Source organism: Ovis aries, chromosome 3 (assembly GCF_016772045.2).
Source record: "Ovis aries strain OAR_USU_Benz2616 breed Rambouillet chromosome 3, ARS-UI_Ramb_v3.0, whole genome shotgun sequence".
In the NCBI taxonomy this organism is placed as follows: Eukaryota; Metazoa; Chordata; class Mammalia; order Artiodactyla; family Bovidae; genus Ovis; species Ovis aries.
Window position 1 is genome coordinate 101188154 of NC_056056.1, and position 20246 is coordinate 101208399.

Sequence of the window (20246 nt, forward strand, 5' to 3'; positions counted from 1 at the left end):
CCAGGCAGCCAGGACTGGACATGTCCACATGTCTGATCACACAACCTTTTCCAGTAAAAAAATCTCCACAACATATTCCAGTAGATGTGTGATTATTCACAAGTGATCATAGCCTGATGGTATTCACGCATCGTGTACATTAAAACACCCACAGGAAGCGGACACTAAAAGGATGCTGTAAAAATCAATATGAGTCTTGGGTCAGATGGCGGTGGTGGTTGCACAGTATTGCGCCTGCTCAGTGCCACTGGGTGGGACCCGTCCAAATAGTTAATGGTAAATGTTACACTGTAACACAAATGGTAAATGTTTATGAGTCTTCAGCTCACAAAACCAAACAAGCAAGTAAGCGTGAGTAGGTATTCCAGCCTTCTCCTTCCTCAGTGGATTGCTTCCACACCTGGGGTGCACGTGCCATGGTGATGTCAAGGTCTGGAGGAAGAGCGTGGCTGTGGGAAGGAAAAGAGAGGGAATTTAAGGTGTGGTTTAGGGGGTAGAGTTGAGAGATCTTGATAACTGGAGATTGATGGAGAGTCTGTGGAAAAGAGAAGGCAGAAGGGCAGCCCATTCCTGGCTTAGATATAAGAAAAAAGAAGTTTTCCCTTTGCTGGGGACTTGGTATGGAACTGGTTCCCCAATTTGGAACCAGTCTGTTGTTCTATGTCCAGTTCTAATTGTTGGTTCTTGACCTGCAAAGAAGTTTCTCAGGAGGCAGATCAGGAGGTCTGGTATTCCCATCTCTTGAAGAATTTTCCAGTTTGTCATGATCCACACAGACAAAGGCTTTGGTGTATTCAATAAAGCAGAAGTAGATGTTTTTCTGGAACTCTCTTGCTTTTTTGATGATCCAATGGATGTGGCAGTTTGATCTCTGGTTCCTCTGCCTTTTCTAAATCCAGCTTGAACATCTGGAAGTTCACGGTTCACATATTGCTGAAGCCTGGCTTGGAGAATTTTGAGCATTGTTTTACTAGTGTGTGAGATGAGTACAATTGTGCAGTAGTTTGAGCATTCTTTGGCATTGCCTTTCTTTGGGATTAGAATGAAAACTGACTTTTCCAGTCCTGTGGCCACTGCTGAGTTTTCCAGATTTGCTGGCATATTGAGCGCAGCACTTTCACAGCATCATCTTTCAGGGTTTGAAATAGCTCAACTGAAATTCCATTACCTCCACTAGTTTTGTTTGCAGTGATGCTTCCTAAGGCCCACTTGACTTTGCACTCCAGGATGTCTGGCTCTAGGTGAGTGATCACATCATTCTAATTATCTGGGTCATGAAGATCTTTTTTGTATAGTTTTTCTATGTATTCTTGCCACTGCTTTTTAATATCTTCTGCTTCTGTTAGGTCCATACAATTTCTGTCCTTTATTGTGCCCATCTTTGCATGAAATGTTCCCTTGGTGTCGCTAATTTTCTGAAGAGATCTCTAGTCTTTCCCATTCTGTTGTTTTCCTTTATTTCTTTGCATTGATCACTGAGGAGGACTTTGTTATCTCTCCTTGCTATTCTTTGGAACTCTACATTCAAATAATTCCAAATTGGGAAAGGAGTACATTAAGGCTATATATTGTCACCCTGCTTATTTAACTTCTATGCAGAGTACATCATGTGAAACAGTAGGCTGGATGAAGCACAAGCTGGAATCAAGATTGCTGGGAGAAATATCAATAACCTCGGGTACACAGATGACAGCACCCTTATGGCAGAAAGTGAAGAAGAACTAAAGAGCCACTTGATGAAAGTGAGAGAGGAGAGTGGAAAAGCTGGCTTAAAACTCAACATTCAGAAAACTAAAATCATGGCATCTGGTCCCATCACTTCATGGCAAATAGATGGAGAAACAATGGAAACAGTGACAGACTTTATTTTATTTTATTTTTTGAGCTCCAAAATCACTGCTGATGGTGACTGCAGTCATGAAATCAAAAGACATTTGCTCCTTGGGAGAAGAACTATGAAAAACCTAGACAGCATATTAAAAAGCAGAGACATTGCTTTGCCAAAAAATGTCCATCTAGTCAAAGCTAAGGTTTTTCCAGTAGTCATGTATGGATGTGAGAGTTGGACTGTAAAAAAAGCTGAGCATAGAAGAACTGATGTTTTTGAACTGTGGTGTTGGAGAAGACTCTTGAGAGTCCCTTGGACAGCAAGGAGATCCAACCAGTCCATCCTAAAGGAAGTCAATCCTGAATATTCATTGGAAGGACTGGTGCTGAAGCTGAAGCTCCCATACTTTGGTCACCTGATGCAAAGAACTGACTCATTTGAAAAGACCCTGATGATGGGAAAGATTGAGGGCAGAAGGGGACGACAGAGGATGAGATGGTTGGATGGCATCGCCGACTCGATGGACATGAGTTTGAGCAAGCTCCGGAAGTTGGCAATGGACAGGGAAGCCTGGCATGCTGCATTCCATTGGGTCACAAAGAGTCAGACATGACTGAGTTACTGAACTGAACTGGTGTGGCCACTACTGGGATGGGCATGGGGGTGAGTAGGGCAGTGTCTAAGTGTGTCCAGAAGCTCATCCATCCTGAGGATATGGATGGATGGCCCTGTTTGGATAAGGAAACTGAGAGTCTAGCCTGAAAAAGCCGTATTAGCCAAGGTCAGACCAGACGGAGGCAAACTCAGGAGAGAAATCAAGGAGCAAGCTGGGAAGATGACAGGAAGGGTTTCACAAGCCACATGGAAAGTGAGGCAGGTGCGGGTTACAGACCAGGAGTTCATTCAAACGGTTAAATCTGATGCCTGGGAGATGCCCTGGGGGAGCAGCAGAGATGGGAATAGGTGGACGTGGGCTTTGGAAAGCAGTGTCTAGATTGCAGAAGAGGCCGCTCAGGAGAACGCAAACCACTGCACTGAGGATGGAGCCCGGGAAGGACAGAATTTAAGGAGGTGGCAGAGGAATGGAAGCCTGGCAGTGACAGAAATTACCAACCACAGCCAGGAGTTGGGAAAGGGAAAGTTGCCCCAGCCGGGGCAAAGGGAAAGTTCCAGAAGTAAAGAAGTGGTCACAAGTGTCAACACTCCTGGGGAAGAAACAAGGACAGGAACTGAAAGAGTGCCATTGTCTAAGCTTGCTGATGACATTAGTGAAAGTGACTTTAGAGATGGGGCAGGGGCAGGGAGAGAGGCAAGGGCATGGAGCAGGGAGGCCTTCTGGTGGAGGCGAGGGGGCACAGACCCTCCAAGCACACAGCCTCGGGGTGTCTGATTCCTCATCCAGCGTTCTTTCTCCTCTGCCAGTGCATCTGGGCCCTAGAAAGTTCTAGAAGCCTTACTACAGTCCAGAGGCAGGATACAGCTTTTGGTGTGATCTCTTGGATGCCCAGGAAGTTTAGGAAAACCAGCAGAGTTTCAGTTAAGTAGCCCATCTAAGTCAGCATACCTGATGACAAGAATATATTATATTTAAGGGATTCAAAGCTGTTCCTGGGATTCTTTGAAAGGGTTTATTTAGAGTTAGGGAGAGGAGCAGGGCAACTGAGAACTTCTCCCTTGGCCTCCCTGACCATGTTCTTCTGCTCTGTGTCAAGTGGCCCCCCAGAAGGGGGCCCGGGCTGCTGGTTCCAGCCTTCTGGTTGACCTTGCTCTGCTGTGGGTAAGAGGAGGCTGGCTGCATGCCTGGTGGGGAAACGCCATTGGCTGGTTTAGTCACTCGCCTCCACACTTTCACATCCTCTATCAACACCTGCACACTTCAGTGGTGACCACATGCACTCTTCCTGTTTATACGGAAAGTGCCATTCAGAAAGCTTGCCAGGGAGAAGAGAGCTGCACCCTCAGCCTCAGAAGGAAGACGCTGAACAACTTAATTTGGGAGGAAAAGACAAAGAGCGTGTGTGTTGAGAGGTAAGATCAAGCCAGAGAGGTCTGACTCTCTGGGCCACCTTGGATGGGAAATAGTGACTCTCCCGTTGCAGCCTTCAGGGGGTGATTCAGAGGAGCCTGGCCCAAGCTCCTCAGGGCCCAGTGGTGGGGACTCTCAGTCTGCACCATAGACGGAACCCAGCCTCGGTGAGTGGCCGCACCGACTGGGGAAGCAGATGTGGAATGTAGTCCAGAAAGGTCACAGAATTCACATGGGGGGGCTTGTAGAGAACGCACGCCTGGGTGTGAGTACGTGCACCCACCTTTGAGATGCTGGCTGGGCCTGTGGACGTCAGGAAGAGCGTGTCTGATCCCCGTGTAGGCCACTGGCTAAGCGGTCTCAGAGCCCTGGGCCCAGGAGGGATCAAGTGTGCAGGGCTTACCCTGAGGCCACCACCAGTCCTGAAGATACAGCTCCGGCCACCTCATGGGCGGGGGCCGACAGCACTATGTGTATTTCTTGCACAGCACATCATCACAGCTAAGCGCTGGTCTAAGTGTGCAGAATGGAGTCTGTGTCCAGACTCTGCTTCTAGCTCCCCGTGCCACCTCTGCAGTGTGAGCTAAGCGATAATGGAATCGTATACGTGTGTGCATGTGAGTACACCCGTCATGCGCATGTACACACAGCACTGTGTTTATAGACGGGCATATGCGCCTGACACAGAAAGTCTCATACATGATACATAATAGCAATAGCGACCATGTTTTTGAAACTAGAGAGTTTATGGTGTGATAAAGGATTTTCTTCCTTAAGATGTCAACTCCTTGCTATTCAGGTCTTACAAATATAAAAGTGAAATCATGTTTGGATATGTATTTTATAACCCCTTTTATTCAAAGGGGTGAAAATCCCAGGGGATGGGAACTGCTCAAGTAGTCTGGGGCCTGATATTGCAGCAAGAATGAGCTAAAGGCTAGATGTTAACTCACACCCACATCAACAAACAGATAGTAGCCTGCTCATTCTTTGAGTCTTGAGTGTACACACTGAACCCTCAGTTAAGAAAATTATGCTCTCTGCCCACAGCATCGGGCTGTGGGTGCAAAATTGAAGAAGAGTGCCCTCCCTTATGCACGGCTTTCAAGTTTTCCCATCTCATGACAGTGAGGTTTTTAGAGTAATAGTAGCACGAAGACTCGGTATTCTAGGGTTTTGGTTTTTGTTTCTGTACTGCTGTTCCCTTGCTGTGGGCATTACCCAAACTTTCTGTTCAGTTATGTCATGCATATTTTTATTTATTTTGCATTTGGGAATGGAAAATATATTCATTGTTCACTGGCTAGACTTCTGGGTTCTAATCCCAATTCTAACACTTCCTTTGGCTTTGGGCAAGACTCTACAGCTGCATCTGGGGTTCCAGCGTCTGTAAATTGGGTTCAGTAGTAGTCTCTACAATAATAGTCTCCATCTAAATAAGATTAGATGAACTAAGACATATGAAGCGCTTAGGAGAGTGATGCACTGAAAGGGCCTCCTAAGTGTTAGTGGCCGGCGTTATCTTTATTGCTGTCGTCCCGTTTTGTGCAGTTAAGCTTTCAGATGTGAAGGGAAATGGTAGGAGGAAAAGATCGGTAGTGGGAAAGGGGGCTGTGTGGTTGGGTGTTTAGGGAGACACATAAGAAGTCAGAGCAATGACACCAACACGCAGTCCTTTACCTGCAGGGTCGTGAGCAGATGGGGAAGGAGCAGGGGCAGCCCTCCGCAAGTCCCCCTGGTAAGAGGAGCAAGCGCTTGAATTCAGCGAATTTGGTTCCACAAGCTCTGGAGCTCTTACACATGCTCTATGTCCATGTGCACAGCAGCCAAAGGCAGACAGATGTAACTGTGACATCCAAGTGATGGTAAATGGCCTGTGTTTAGTGCCTCTCATGTGGAAAGCTTGTGCTCCCGTGTTACACACCTTTGCTCATATAGTTGCTCAGATCCCTTGTGTGATGGTGCCTATTGAAGAAGGAAGCTGAGAGCTGCTCTAAGCATGCAGACTGCTCCTAGCTCCCTGTGTCGCCTCCACAGTGTGAGCTAAGTAGTAAAGGAACCTGATGGGTGAGGAAGCTGAGTCCCAGGAAATTAAGAACCAGATTCAAATCACACTGAGAGTTAAAGCTGTGGCGGGAGCTGGATGCTGGTCTCTAATTTCCAAGCCCTCTGTTCTGCTCTGTGGTTCAGGGGAAGAACCCCTAGGCTTACACTCAGCCTTTTGACTCTGACAGCCATGGGACTACTTCAGTAAGTCATTTCTCCTTCCACACTTTGGTATCTTTATTTGCAAAGGGGGTAAAATTAGTTTGTAGGGTTTTATGAGATTTCAGCCAAGCTACATATGTAAAATGCTATTAAATAGCATATATATAAAATGCTATTAAATTGTAAAATGCTACATATGTAAATACTGTGCAAAGTGCAATTGATCTACAATGTTTCAAGTATACAGCAGAAAAATTCAGTTACATATGTATCTCTCTCTTTCCATACATACATATGCATTGTATGTATATACACTTTTTCAGACTCTTTTCTGTTATTAATTTGAACATGCTATACAGTTGGGCTTCCCTGGTGGCTCAGAGGTTAAAGCATCTGCCTGGAATGCTGGAGACCTGGGTTCGATCCCTGGGTCGGGAAGATCCCCTGGAGAAGGAAATGGCAACCCACTCCAGTACTCTTGCCTGGAGAATCCCATGGAGGGAGGAGCCTGGTAGGTTACAGTCCACAGGGTCCCAAAGAGTCGGACACGGCTGAGCGACTTCACACACATGTCCTTGTTTATCTATCTTATATATAGTAGTAAGTATCTGTTAATCCCAAACTCCTAATTGACCTTCCCTCCTTTCCCCTTTGGTAATGATAAATTGTCTTCTATGTCTGTGAGTCTAATTCTGTTTTGGAATGAGTTTATTTGTATCATTTTTGTAGATTCCACATCTATGTGATATCATGATATTTGTCTCTCTTGGTCTGACTCGCTTCATTTAGTATAATAACTTCTGGATCCATCCATGTTGTAGCAAATGACATTATCTTACTCTTTTTGTGGCTGAGTAGTATCCCGTGTATGTAGGTACTCCACGTTCTTCATCCACTCGTCTGGCGATGGATACTTACATTGTTTCCTGGTCTTGTCTATTGTAAATAGTGCTGCTGTGAATACTGGGGGGCATGTATCTTTTCAAATCAGAGTTTTCATCTTTTCCTGATATATCCCCAAGGGTCAGATGGCTGAATCATCTGGTAACTCTATAGCTATTATATTTCTGATTCACGTAAGAAGAAAGGTTGAAAGCAACACTCAGTGATGTGAAAAGGAAAATACAAGTGATGTAGATTCTTCATAATACATCATTAAGTATGATTTAACTGATTCTTTCAAATGGTTACTTTGCACTCTCCGGTACTGACATTCCCTAATTCATTAAACTAGACTCATATATGGAAAATTAATTTATTTCCATTTTTGAATATTCCAAATCAAACTGCAGTGATTGTTATCCACATCCTTTAGCACCATCATTTTAATCAGTTCTTTTAATTTTTGCAAACCTGATAAGCAAATGGCATTACTCCATTGGTTTTATTTGCTTTTCTTGATTATTAGTGAGTTGAAAACCAATGTTTTAAAACGTAGCTTCATAAAAGATGAAACACATTATCCTTCATTTAGCTAACAGTCAGAATTCCTTTTAAAGTGAAATAGCCTCATTTTTCTCATGATTAAAATACAAGCAGGTATTTGTGTGCAAACACAGACCTATTAAAAAGCACCTTGCACAAATATTTCTCTTTATAGTTTTTATCGGTGCTAAAAATGGGGGATTATAATGAACACAAGACAACCAGGCTCCTGCAATAACTAATAAACGACAATTTGATTTATGGCGGTTCCTCTGCTATAGCCCGTTGACAGGTTATTTTTTTTCTTTCTGGAAAAATTACCAGGATTTAAATCTCTATCATATGGCACTTAATTCAATCGACAATATGTTACCAATTAGATTCTGCTTAAACTACCATCCGCCGGCAGACCATGAAGCGCGTTAAGGAGGATGACAATCAGATAACTAGTCAAACACTCTGTGGCGGCTTTCTCAGGGCCGACAAGCAACGCTGAGATGATGGATAGTAAGCGAGAAAGGGCCAATCGAGCATTTTCTTTCCCCCATGTCCCCCAAAGAAATTGTCTCAAGTTCTCACACAGGAGTTTATGTTGGTGGTTCTATCAACTTGCTGTTTGCTACCCCTCTTCCCTCCATCCTCCTTTGATGATAAAAAGGCATTCTTACTCCCAGATCCTCTCCAACATGGTGATGCCTAACTTCAGCTCAGTGGTCCTAACCCATTAGTGATGTGTTTTAGAAATTCACCTTTCTCCCAAGTCCTGGATGTTGACCACAGTAAGAGAGAACTCTTGGAGTGAATTGAGCCTCCTTTTCTTCTTTTTCTTGGGGAGTCTGGCTGCATCAGACCGTGCTCTTGTTGCAAGGGAAAGAAACTGCATTGAGTTGTGCCGAACAAAAAGACCATCTTTGTTTGTTTGTTTGTTTTTTAATTGGAGGATAATTGCTTTACAATGTTGTGTTGGTTTCTGCTGTACAACAGTATGAATCAGTCATATGTATACATTTATCCTCTGTCTCTGAGCCTCCCTCCCCCCTCCCCCTACCTTACCTCTCTCCGCCATCACAGAGCACCAAGCTAAGCTCCCTGTTATACAGCAACTTCCCACTAGGTATCTGTTTTACCCATGGTAATCTACATATTTCAATGCTATTTTCTCAACTCGTCCCGCCTTCTCCTTCCCCCATTGGGTCCACAAGTCTTTCCTCTGTGTGTCTACTCCTGCCTGGCAAATAGGCTCATCAGTACCATTTTTCTAGATTCCGTATGTGTGTGTTAATAGATGATATTTGTTGTTCTCTTCCTGACTTATTTCACTCTGTATAACAGGCTCTAGGTTTGTCTACCTCAGTTCAGCTACTCAGATTTGTTCCTTTTTATGGCTGAGTAATATTCCACTGGACGTGGGGTGTCTCTTCAGGGCTGCTCCAGCAAAGCGCCGCCTCTGCTCCTTACCTTGGATGAGGGGTATCTCCTCTTGACCGCCCCTCCTGACCTTGAACGTGGAGTAGCTCCTCTAGGCCCTCCTGTACCCCCACCCTGCTGCGATTCATGGGGTCGCAGAGTCAGACACGACTGAGCGACGGAACTGAACTAAACTGAATATTCCATTGTATGTATGGACCACAGCTTCTTTATTCATTCCAAAAAGGCCATCTTTTGAAACAATTTTGGAGGCTGACCAGGCTTAAAGAACAGCAAGTAAGGAGATCTGAAAGCCAGGCAGCCAGAACCAGTAAGATACCAGTAAGAACCGTGGCAGTGGGAACGTGGGCACGGGCTGGGCCATGTAGTGTAGCCATCACTGTGGCAGACAAGACCTCAACTGTTCCCATGTTGGCACACCACGTATATAAAATATAGGGTCCCAGGAAGGGGAGGGCGATGAGCTGTGTGCCAGTCACATGTCTGTCCCCAGGGAAAGGTCAGTCCCATTCATTTGACTTCAAGCTATGCACAAGGAGGCCTCCCGGAGGAAGACTGGAGACACAATAGGAAGGGGTGGGTGGTTGAACGGTGACAGCGAAAAGTGACAAGTGGTTCTTGCACAGCAGTCTCTGAGTGGAAGCTGGCCGGTTGTCACTGGGAGAGAGAGCCTTTGGTGGTTTGCTTGTGCAGACAAGTGCACACCAGGGAGATTCAGGAAACTGAGCCCCACTGTGTCCTGCATCCTCATTTATTCTGGTCACTTTGCTTCTACATCGGGGAATAGAGGAGACCAGAGAATTTCCTCAAGGATTTGAGCAATAAATGGAACCTCCTTGTAAATCAAAGGAATAGTCATATCTCCCTAGCTCCTGCCTGTATTGAGCACAAAGAGTCATTTTCTGAGTCCCCGCAACAGCCCCACAACGTTAAATATTACACACGCCTTTTACATACGGAGAACGGAAATTCCAAGAGGTTAAGCGACCTGTCCACCAAGTGCACACAGTTAGATGTGGGGCTCAAACCCAGGCTCCCCAGCTCTGAAACCTCCCCCCAGCTGGCTTTAGGGCTACCCTGAGTCCAGGCTGCACAGAAGCAGCACATGTAGTATTATTTGAATGGAATCTTTTTCTTCCAGGATGCCACTGTGTGTGTGTGTGTGTGTGTGTCAGTGTGTGTGCGCGTGTGGGCGTGTACATGCACACACCCAACACACAGCACCAGGAAGAATTCTAAGAGGAAAGTGAGGGGTTCAGAGGAAAAACATCCCATATGTTCTAACTTTGTCTGGGCTGTCCCTGTTTCTAAATACTGTGGCAATATTTTTTGAAGCAAAGATCAAAGGACATATGGTCTGACTCACAGATTAACAAAAGGAAAAAATATTGGAAATTGCGGCTCTCCGGGACAGTTTGAGATGTATGGCTACAGTCATTCTCAGAGCACCTGGGGATCGTGGAGTTCTTTGGGAAACACTTTGAAATCCTGACACATTACGTCCCATTCTCCAAACTAGGAGTAATTTTATCAACAGAAGGTTGGACAGTCTTATCCACTGGCTCTGTGATTCCTAAGCTGTCTTGCCCGTGACAATAGCAAAAGGGTTGAAATCTGTCTGCATCACCTGTAAAATTTTTAGAAATGATAAGAGAATTCTTTATACAAAAATGGATAGGTTTCTTAAGGCAAAAGATAGCCAATAAGAAGGGATTTAATTCACAAACGTCACTGCAGTATAAATATATAGAAAAGAACTTAAAATACATGAGACATTTACCCCCCACCGAAAAAACCATCTACTTAGGGACATAAAATATATAATTGGAAACACAGAGTATATGGAGACTAGATAAGCAATATGAACTTTTACCAACCTAATTTGTATGCAAAAAAGTATGTAAAAAAATTTCCAGTACATTGGTGGGGGGAGGAACTTGGTAAAATTCCAGTCTAAAATTCTAAAGAATAGCAATGATATTTTTGAAGAAAAGGTGGGGGCAGGCACGGGGCTTGTCTTGTCAGCTATGAAAGTTTCAGTGGGCACATAGTTCCAGATGGGTAAACAGATCGGTGGGAGAGAAGAGAAAGTACGTACGCAGGCTCTCACACACATGCAAATGTACCGGGTGATAAAAGCACCTTTTGGAATCAGTAATAGCAAGAGTGAGAACAGTCATTTTGGGAATCAGTGGTCAGTCTTCATTTGGCTTGATCTTCAGCAGCTTTGACACAGTAATTTCTCCCCCCCCCCTTTTTTTTTTTTTTGGTGTGCTGGGTCTTTGTGGTGGGTTTTACAGCCAACAGGCATTATAGTTGCAGCACGCGGGCTTAGTTGCTCCACGGGATGTGGGAATCTTAGTTCCCCAACCAGGGATTGAACCCATGTCCCCTGAATTGCAAGGTGGATTTTTAACCACTGGGCCATCAGATATAGCGTTAGTTGCTCAGTCGTGTCTGACTCTTTGCGACCCCATGGACTGTAGCCAGCCAGGCTCCTCCTCCATGGGCTTTTCCAGGCAAGAATACTGGAGTGGGTAGCCATTCCTTTTCCCAGGGGATCTTCCCCATCCAGGGATTGAACTCAGGTCTCCTGCATTGCAGGCAGATGCTTTACCATCTGAGCCACAGACCACCAGGGAAGTCCCTAATTTCTTCTTGAAATACCTTCTTCTACCTCCAGAACAGCCTTCTCTTCCTCTTTATCCTGTCTCACTGTTCTCCTGTTAGATTCCTTTTCCAACTCTTTCATGTGTGTGAGATGCTGGAGTGCTCAGGGCTCAGACCTCCAGCATCTCCACTGTGTCTGCATTCACTCCCCATGTGATCTGGTCCAGTAACACCATTGAAACACCAGCGACATCCGAAATGACTTCTCCCAGCCCTGACCTCTTTTCTGACGGGACGCCTCACTCTCCATCTCCACTCAGCGTCTCCACTTGAATGTGTGTCCGGCCTCACAGTCGTCGTTTGTCTAGAACAGAATTCCTGACTCCCTAGCCCCAGCAGTGGTCCTCCTGTCATTTTCTTGCACATCAGCAGAAGCCCCCTTCATTCTTCCAGGGTCAGGCCTGCCCTCTGAAGCCATCCTTCGCTTCTTTCTATCACAACCCACATCTACTCCATCCGAAGATCCCATCCATGTGTCCTTTGAAATATATCTAGATTGAATCCCTTCTTAGCACTCAACCCCTTGGGTCCCTCACCTGTTCCACAAACATACTCCCTTCTTTATTCTGTCCTCAGCGCAGAGACAGAGGAATTCTTGTAAAACTGAAGTCAAATTAGATGATTGCTCAAAACCCTCCCATGGCATTCTTACCTCACTGTTTCAAGCTACATAATCAAGCACCCCCAAAAAAACATGGTGGTTTAAAACAACCTTTCCGTTCTGCTCAAGATCCTGTGGTTCATGAATGGGGGCAGTTTAGTGTGGGCTGGGCTGGAGGGCCCTCTCCAAGGCGGCTTCTTCACTCGCATCCTGGCACCTGGTGACCTCTCCCCTTCCGGGGCTCGCCATGTGGTTTGAACAGACTACCAGTCCTGAGGTTCGTGCACTTTTCCCTCTGTGATGATCTCTAAGAGGCAGGAAGAAGAAGCTGCCACACAAGACAGGGGCTGGGACAACATCCTTCTGCCATATTTTGTTGGCCAAAGCACTTAGCAAACCAGCCCAGATTCAGAGGTTGAGAGACAGCCCTTCCTGACAGGGGCAGGGCAATGTGGCCATGCAGAAGAGTGCAGAGGATGTTGCTGAGGTCATATTTGGAAATGCAATCCGCTCAACTCAGCCAGCACCAAAATTCAAAGTGTTTACCATGACCTGTCAGGTCCTACACAGCCAGACTCCTGCCACCCCTCTGACTCCTGGCCTCCTTTTCCCTAGCTAGTGGTACGGCTTCTGTTTGAGCGGCCTCTTTGCCACGATTTGAATACACCAAATGTAACCCCACCTGCTGGTCCAGTGTTTGCGGTCTCCTCTGCCTGGCACTCCCTGCCTGGGTGCCTGGGCCATCTCTTACCTCCTTCCGGTCTCCACCCAGATGTTTCCATTTCAGAGAGACCTTCCTTGATCATCCTTGACCAAGAAAGCCATTCCAGCCCCTCTTGGTCTGTCGTGTTCCACATCATCTAATGTGTTGCGTGTTTAGGTGTCATTATCGGCCTCTTCCCATTAGAATGTAATCTATCACCAGGACCTAGAAAAATGGCTGTTCATGGTAGGTTCTGGATAAATATTCATTGAGTTCAACAAGTAGCTTTTCATTAAATGATACTGGGACACTGTCCTAACTGTTGGAGTGGTGGGGAAGAGAATAAAATTAGATGCTTCAGTTCAGTCCAGTCACTCAGTCGTGTCCGACTCTTTGCAACCCCATGGAATGCAGCATGTCATGCTTCCCTGTCCATCACTAACTCCCAGAGCTTACTCAAACTCATGTCCATTGACAGTGATGCCATCCAACCATCTCATCTTCTGTCGTCCCCTTCTCCTCCTGCCTTCAGTCTTTCCCAGCATCAGGGTCTTTTCTAACGAGTCAGTTCTTCCCATCAGGTGGCAAAAGTATTGGAGTTTCAGCTTCAACATCAGTCCTTCCAATGAATATTCCCAACTGATTTCCTTTAGGATGGACTGGTTGGATCTCCTTGCAGTCCAAGGGACTCTCGAGAGTCTTCTCCAACACTACAGTTCAAAAGCATCAATTCTTTGGCACTCAGCTTTCTTTGTAGTCCAACTCTCACATCCATACATGACTACTGGAAAAACCATAGCTTTGACTGGACGGACCTTTTTTGGCAAAGTAATGTCTCTGCTTTTTAATATGCTGTCTAGGTAGGCATACCTAATACATTAAACCAAAATATGTTCTAGAAATATTTTAATGTCGTATAATAAAGCTTGAAAACTACCAGAGAAAAATTCAGGTGAAGATAAAATAATCTTGTGGTGAGAAAGGTTTTTGTAAGCCTGATACTGAATAAATGAAGTATAAATAAAAATATAGATTTGGCTCTGTCAAAAACACACAGTGAAAAGATGAGCAGCAAACTTCGAAAAATACTTCAGTATATAATGAGCAAGTACTGTTTCGAATATATAAAGAGCTCTGTCAAATAAATTCAGAAAAGAAAAAAATACACAAGCCTAGTAAGCTTTTCAGAAGAAAAGTCTCACCAGCTGTGTGGTTGGCAGGCGAGTTACTCAGTTCTGTAAAAGGGGAAACCAGGTGGATTCAGTGAGCAAATATGCATACCTTTCTTGGAAAACTGTTAGGCATATGATGGTGCTTAGTAGCACTAGCTTTTAATATTCCTGTCTCCTAATGCCACGCATAACTTTTAGACGGGGCTTTTAAATTTTTCAATTTATTTTTTCAATTGGAGTATGATTGCTTCACAATCTTGTGTTAGTTTTAGCTGTATAACAACGTGAAGACGTGTGATGGGCCGATATCCCCTCCCTCGAGAGCCTCATGCCCACCTCCCCCAAACCACCCCTCTGGGCCAGCACAGAGCAGCAGGCTGAGCTCCCTGTGCGGGACAGCAGCTTCCCACCAGCTTCTGTTTCACACGTGGTCCTGGGTACACATCAGTGCTGCTCTCCCGCTTTGTCCCACCTCCCTTTCCCCTGTGTCCCTAGGTCCACTCTCCGTGTCTGTGTCTCTATTCCTGCCCTGCAAATAGATTCGTCTATACCACTTTCCCAGATTCCGTATATATATGTTAATATACAATATTTGTTTTCCCCTTTCTGCCTTTCTTCACTCTCTGTGACAACTCTAGGTCCAGCTACATCACTACAGGTGACCTAATTTTGTTCCTTTTTATGGCCGAGTAATACTCCATTGTATGTAAGTACCATATCTTCTTTATTCATTCATCTGGTGATGGGCATTTAGGCTGCTCCATGGCATGGCTATTGAAAATAGTGCTGTGATGAACACTGGGGTGCATGTGTCTTTGTGAATTATGGTTTTGAATTATGGTTTTCCCTCTTGAAGTGTTGGTGGGAATATATATGGATAACAGTATGGAGGTTCCTTAAAAACCTAAAGATAAAACTACCTTATGACCCAGCAATCTTACTACTGGGCATACACCCTGAGATAACCATTAGCTTTTAATATTATTATCTCTATGTTTCCACACATGACATACAGATGGGGCTTTCAAATGTTTATTCATTATTTTATCCATCCATCCATTCATTCACTATTTCCCTGGGGTGCACCACTTCACCCTCACTGACTCATAAACATAGTAAAGAGAAGGTGCTGCAGGAGACGTTTAATTCTTGAGAAATCTATTTAAAGAGACAGCCTTGCCCAGGAAAACTGCTCTTACATCATATCAATAACAGTAACCTGAAAATCATACTCATCTGAGTGGTTCAAGGGCAGAGGGAACACCCAGGGACACACTGAGAGAACGGCTCCTCCGTTCGGTGACCGTGGGGCCCGAGTGTCACGGAAGTCGTAGGCCTCCCTCTTCCTAAAGGAACAGGGATGCTGAGGGACTGGGTTCTTGAGTCCATCTTTTTGATTATTAAGTAGCATGTTTTACCATCTGGAGTCTGAGAAACTCTGGGTTGGAAACGTTGGTGTGGAATTTCTGGCCATTCATTTTATGAGTCTACCGTACGCGTGAGTATGTGCTCAATCACTCAGTCATGTCTGACTCATTGTGACCCCATGGGCTGTAGCCCGGCAGGCTCCTCTGTCCATGGGATCCTCCAGGCAAGAATATTGGAGTGGGTTACCACACCCTCCTCCATGGGATCTTCCTGACCCAGGGATCAAACCCACATCTCCTACTCTGCAGGCCGATTATTTACCACCGAGCTTCTGGGTAGGCCCTATGAGTCTATTATTCAACCTTGTTGTTGTCTGGCCTGAAATGATGCTTTTGTACTTTAGGAGATGCTCAACAATCTTTGTTTAGCAATAAAAAGTGAGCACTTAGTGTTTTGGACTGGCAAACAAACACCCTTCTGTCCCCTCCATGGACACTTCTGTGGTCCTGATGGTGCCTAAGCTGGGTTGTTCCTTGAGGCCGCACCTGCTCCAGGAAGCTACAAGATAGCCCAACAATCTCACCGCCCTAAACTGCATCAATGATTTTGTTTACAAGCCTCCTAAAAGAACTCCAGAAAACCTGGAGTTCCTGGAAACCACTATTTGGAACTTGTGATATGCAGGACTTGTATTTCTGGGGCAATGAACACACCATGTGCTGTTGGAACATCTGTGTAGGTAGGCAGCCTCCTGCACAGGGCATGCTGCTGAGTGTGTGAACAGGGACTAAGATCCAGCCGACCCCATTTGCCTTAAGGAACAGACACCTTTTCTTCAGTTCTCACAGTGTACCTGGTGTCTCACCAAACCCTGTGTCCACGGGGCTGCACCCTGAGGAACAGGTGTCTGTTACACATGAACACCGGCCAGGCCTGGGTGAGGGGAGTGTTTGGTGTGGCATAAATCTCTGGTGCCGGGGAATGGAGAGCTGGTATGGAGCGTTGCCCACACGGCAGCCTTGGGCATGTCAGCTTTAGAAATGATGATATCTGCAACTGAGAATCTAACCATGGCTTCCATGAACACAGAATGTATCGGTGAACTTCTAGAATCTTTTTTGCGCACCTATTCAAGCTGGGAGACTACATCTTAATCACTTGTTTTGGGTGCTACATGCTCTTCGATGAGAGGGAGCTCCTGAAAGTGTAACATACACAGTATGGCTCCCTTAGGACAAGGATTCCTGCCAGTGACCCGCTTCCTTCTCATGGACGGCACAAGTCATGAGAGAGCCACAGAGGAGCCACGAGGAAAGGCTTTGATGAACATGAGACCCCTCCCAGCTCTGCCTCCCAGTAAAAGGGATGTTAATCATCACCCATCAAGCACTTTGCTGTTTGACCGTGGGCGAATTATGTTCCTTTCTTAAAAAATAATTTTATGAGTGTAGAGTTGATTTATAATGTGTGTTACTCTTAGGTGTAGAGCGAAGTGATTCAATAATACATATACACATTCTTTCTGAGATTCCTTACTAATATAGCTTATCAGAGTATTGAGTACAGCCCCCTGTGCTATGCAGTAGGTCCTCATTGGTTATCTCCCTTGTATATAGTAGCGTATATACGTTCATACCGGCGCGCTGCGATTCACGGGGTTGCAAAGAGTCGGACACGACTGGGCAACTGAACTGAACTGAATTGATATGTTCATACAAAGCTCCTGATCTATTCCTTCCACGCACATTTCCCCTTTGATAACCATAAGTTTGTTTTCAGTATCTGTAAGTTTGTTTCTGTTCTGTAAATAATCTCATTTGTATAATTTTTAAAAATTAGATTCCACCCAAGTGATATCATGTGATATTTGTCTTTGCCTGACTTACTTCACTTAGTAGGATAACCTCTAGGTTCATCTAAGATGCTGAAAATGGCGTTATTTCCCTCTTTTAATGGCTGAGTAAGAAGAGGTGGCAAGAATACACAGAAGAACTATGCAAAAAAGATCTTTACGACCAAGATAATCACAATGGTACGGTCACTCACCTGGAGCCAGACATCTTGGAATGTGAAGTCAAGTGGGCCTTAGAAAGCATCACTACGAACAAAGCTAGTGGAGGGGATGCAATTCCAGTGGAGCTATTTCAAACCCTGAAAGATGATGCTGTGAAAGTGTTGCACTCAATATGCCAGCAAATCTGGAAAACTCAGCAGTGGCCACAGGACTGGAAAAGGTCAGTTTTCATTCCAATCCCAAAGAAAGGCAATGCCAAAAAATGCTCAAACTACCACACAATTGCACTCATCTCACACGCTAGTAAAGTAATGCTCAAAATTCTCCAAGCCAGGCTTCAGCAATATGTGAACTGTGAACTTCCAGATGTTCAAGCTGGTTTTAGAAAAGGCAGAGGAACCAGAGATCAAATTGCCAACATCTGCTGGATCATCGAAAAAGCAAGAGAGTTCCAGAAAAACATCTATTTCTGCTTTATTGACTATGCCAAAGAATTTGACTGTGTGGATCACAATAAACTGGAAAATTCTGAAAGAGATGGGAATACCAGACCACCTGACCTGCCTCTTGAGAAACCTGTATGCAGGTCAGGAAGCAACAGTTAGAACTGGACATGGAACAACAGACTGGTTCCAAATAGGAAAAGGAGTACATCAAGGCTGCATATTGTCACTCTGCTTATTTAACTTATATGCAGAGTACATCATGAGAAACGCTGGGCTGGAAGAAGCACAAGCTGGAATCAAGATTGCCGGGAGAAATATCAGTAACCTCAGATATGCAGATGATACCACCCTTATGGCAGAAAGTGAAGAGGAGCTAAAAAGCCTCTTGTTGAAAGTGAAAGAGGAGAGTGAAAAAGTTGGTTTAAAGCTCAACATTCAGAAAATGAAGATCATGGTATCTGGTCCCATCACTTCATGGAAAAAGATGGAGAAACAGTGGAAACAGTGTCAGACTTTATTTTCACGGCAGGTGGTGATTGCATCCATGAAATTAAAAGACGCTTACTCCTTGGAAGAAAAGTTATGACCAACCTAGATAGTATATTCAAAAGCAGAGACATTACTTTGCCAACAAAGGTCCATCTAGTCAAGGCTATGGTTTTTCCAGTGGTCATGTATCGATGTGAGAGTTGGACTGTGAAGAAGGCTGAGCGCCAAAGAATTGATGCTTTTGAAGTGTGGTGTCGGAGAAGACTCTTGAGAGTCCCTTGGACTGCAAAGAGATCCAAGCAGTCCATTCTAAAGGAGATTAGCCCTGGGTGTTCTTTGGAAGGAATGGTGCTAAAGCTGAAACTCCAGTACTTTGGCCACCTCATGCGAAGAGTTGACTCATTGGAAAAGACTCTGATGCTGGGAGGGATTGGGGTCAGGAGGAGAAGGGGACGACAGAGGATGAGATGGCTGGATGGCATCACCAACTTGATGGACGTGAGTTTTAGTGAACTCCGGGAGTTGGTGATGGACAGGGAGGCCTGGAGTGCTGTGATTCATGGGGTCACAAAGAGTTGGACACGACTGGGTGACTAAAGTGAACGGAATATTCCATTGTGTCCGTGTACCACGTCTTCTTTATTGACTCCTCTGCTGATGGACATTTAGGTTGCCTCCATGTCTTGGCTGTTGTGAACAGTGCTACTATGAACACAGAGGGCAGGTGTCTTTTCAAATCATAGTTCTGTCTGGGTATATGCCTAGGGGTGGGACTGCTGGATGGTGCAGTAGCTCTAGTTTTAGTTTTTGAGGAACCTCCACACTGTCCTCCACCGTGGTCCCACCAACAGTCCAGGACGGCTCCTGTTTCCCCCCACTCGCTCCAGCATTTGTTGTTTGTAGACTTTTTGATGGCTGTTCTGACAGGCAAGTGACTTTCATTTCTGAGCCTCAGCTCACTCTTCATTTAAAATAAGGATCATAACACATCTGGGTTGCTGTGAGGACTTAATGAGGCTGGATTTTAGTCCCTATTCACACATGCAGAGTGCCTGGGACATACCAAGCACTCAGTAAAAAGTAACTTTTTTTATTTTTATTTTTTACTATTTAGACTCTGGACTCACCTCTGCTTTAACATGCTTATTACTTGAAGAACAAGTAATTGAGACATGTTGGGGAAGAGGGTTAATTCCTCACATCGGTGGAGCATTTTGTGAATAATAATAGTAATTTTCTAAATGACTCTAAGTAGCCTGGAAAAAAGCATGCATCTAGCACCAGCCCTGTTGCTTTCCTGGAGAGTAAATTGCCCATTGGAGTGGCCTGACCATTACTTGCTCATAATGTCAACTGTTACACACATATATATATGTACATCTATATATATATGTATGTATGTATATATATATATCCACTTAGTAATAGCACATTTGCCAGGAAAACTATGAGGCTGATGTTTTTGCTGAAATAACCAATCTTTTTTGGTCTTGGATAAAGTGTCAAATGTATGATTTGGGTTTTATGTTCAGTTTATGTTTACATCAGGAAGCATCAACCCAGAGTAACTGGCAAGTGGGTACACATCCAAATGATATGATGACATCCCTGCCACATTTTCCTGTGACTCTAAGTGGGGGGAATCATTAGGGATTCTTGTTTTAGAATCTCATGGAAATGAATCCTTTGGTTTGGTTAAGTGGTTGATGCTGCTGAGTTCGTGCACGGCGATGGTGTAGCTGAAATCAGGGAGCTCTGACCCCTTAGCATGTGGTCTTCCCAGCTGTCCTCTCCGGTGCTGCAGCTGGCATATTCCTGGCTGGACCGAGTGCATGAGCAGCCTGAGTTAGCCAAGGCGAGAGATGGAC

General features: G+C 44.9%; 1 protein-coding gene across 9 annotated transcripts in view; it reads left to right on the forward strand.

Annotated features, from left to right (window-relative positions):
* Positions 1 to 3749: 3749 nt before the first annotated feature.
* The window catches only part of AFF3 (ALF transcription elongation factor 3), a 628609-nt gene continuing 612112 nt past the window's right edge, over positions 3750 to 20246 (forward strand). For 8 of the 9 annotated variants that reach the window (XM_042246414.2, XM_042246415.2, XM_042246416.2 and 5 more), the window contains exons 1-2: positions 3750 to 3856; positions 14700 to 14767. The gene's annotated coding sequence lies outside the window, so the exon portion shown is untranslated. Of the gene's footprint in view, positions 3857 to 5540; positions 5720 to 14699; positions 14768 to 20246 lie in introns of all 9 variants that reach the window. The other variant, XM_060412422.1, reaches the window with a different exon arrangement.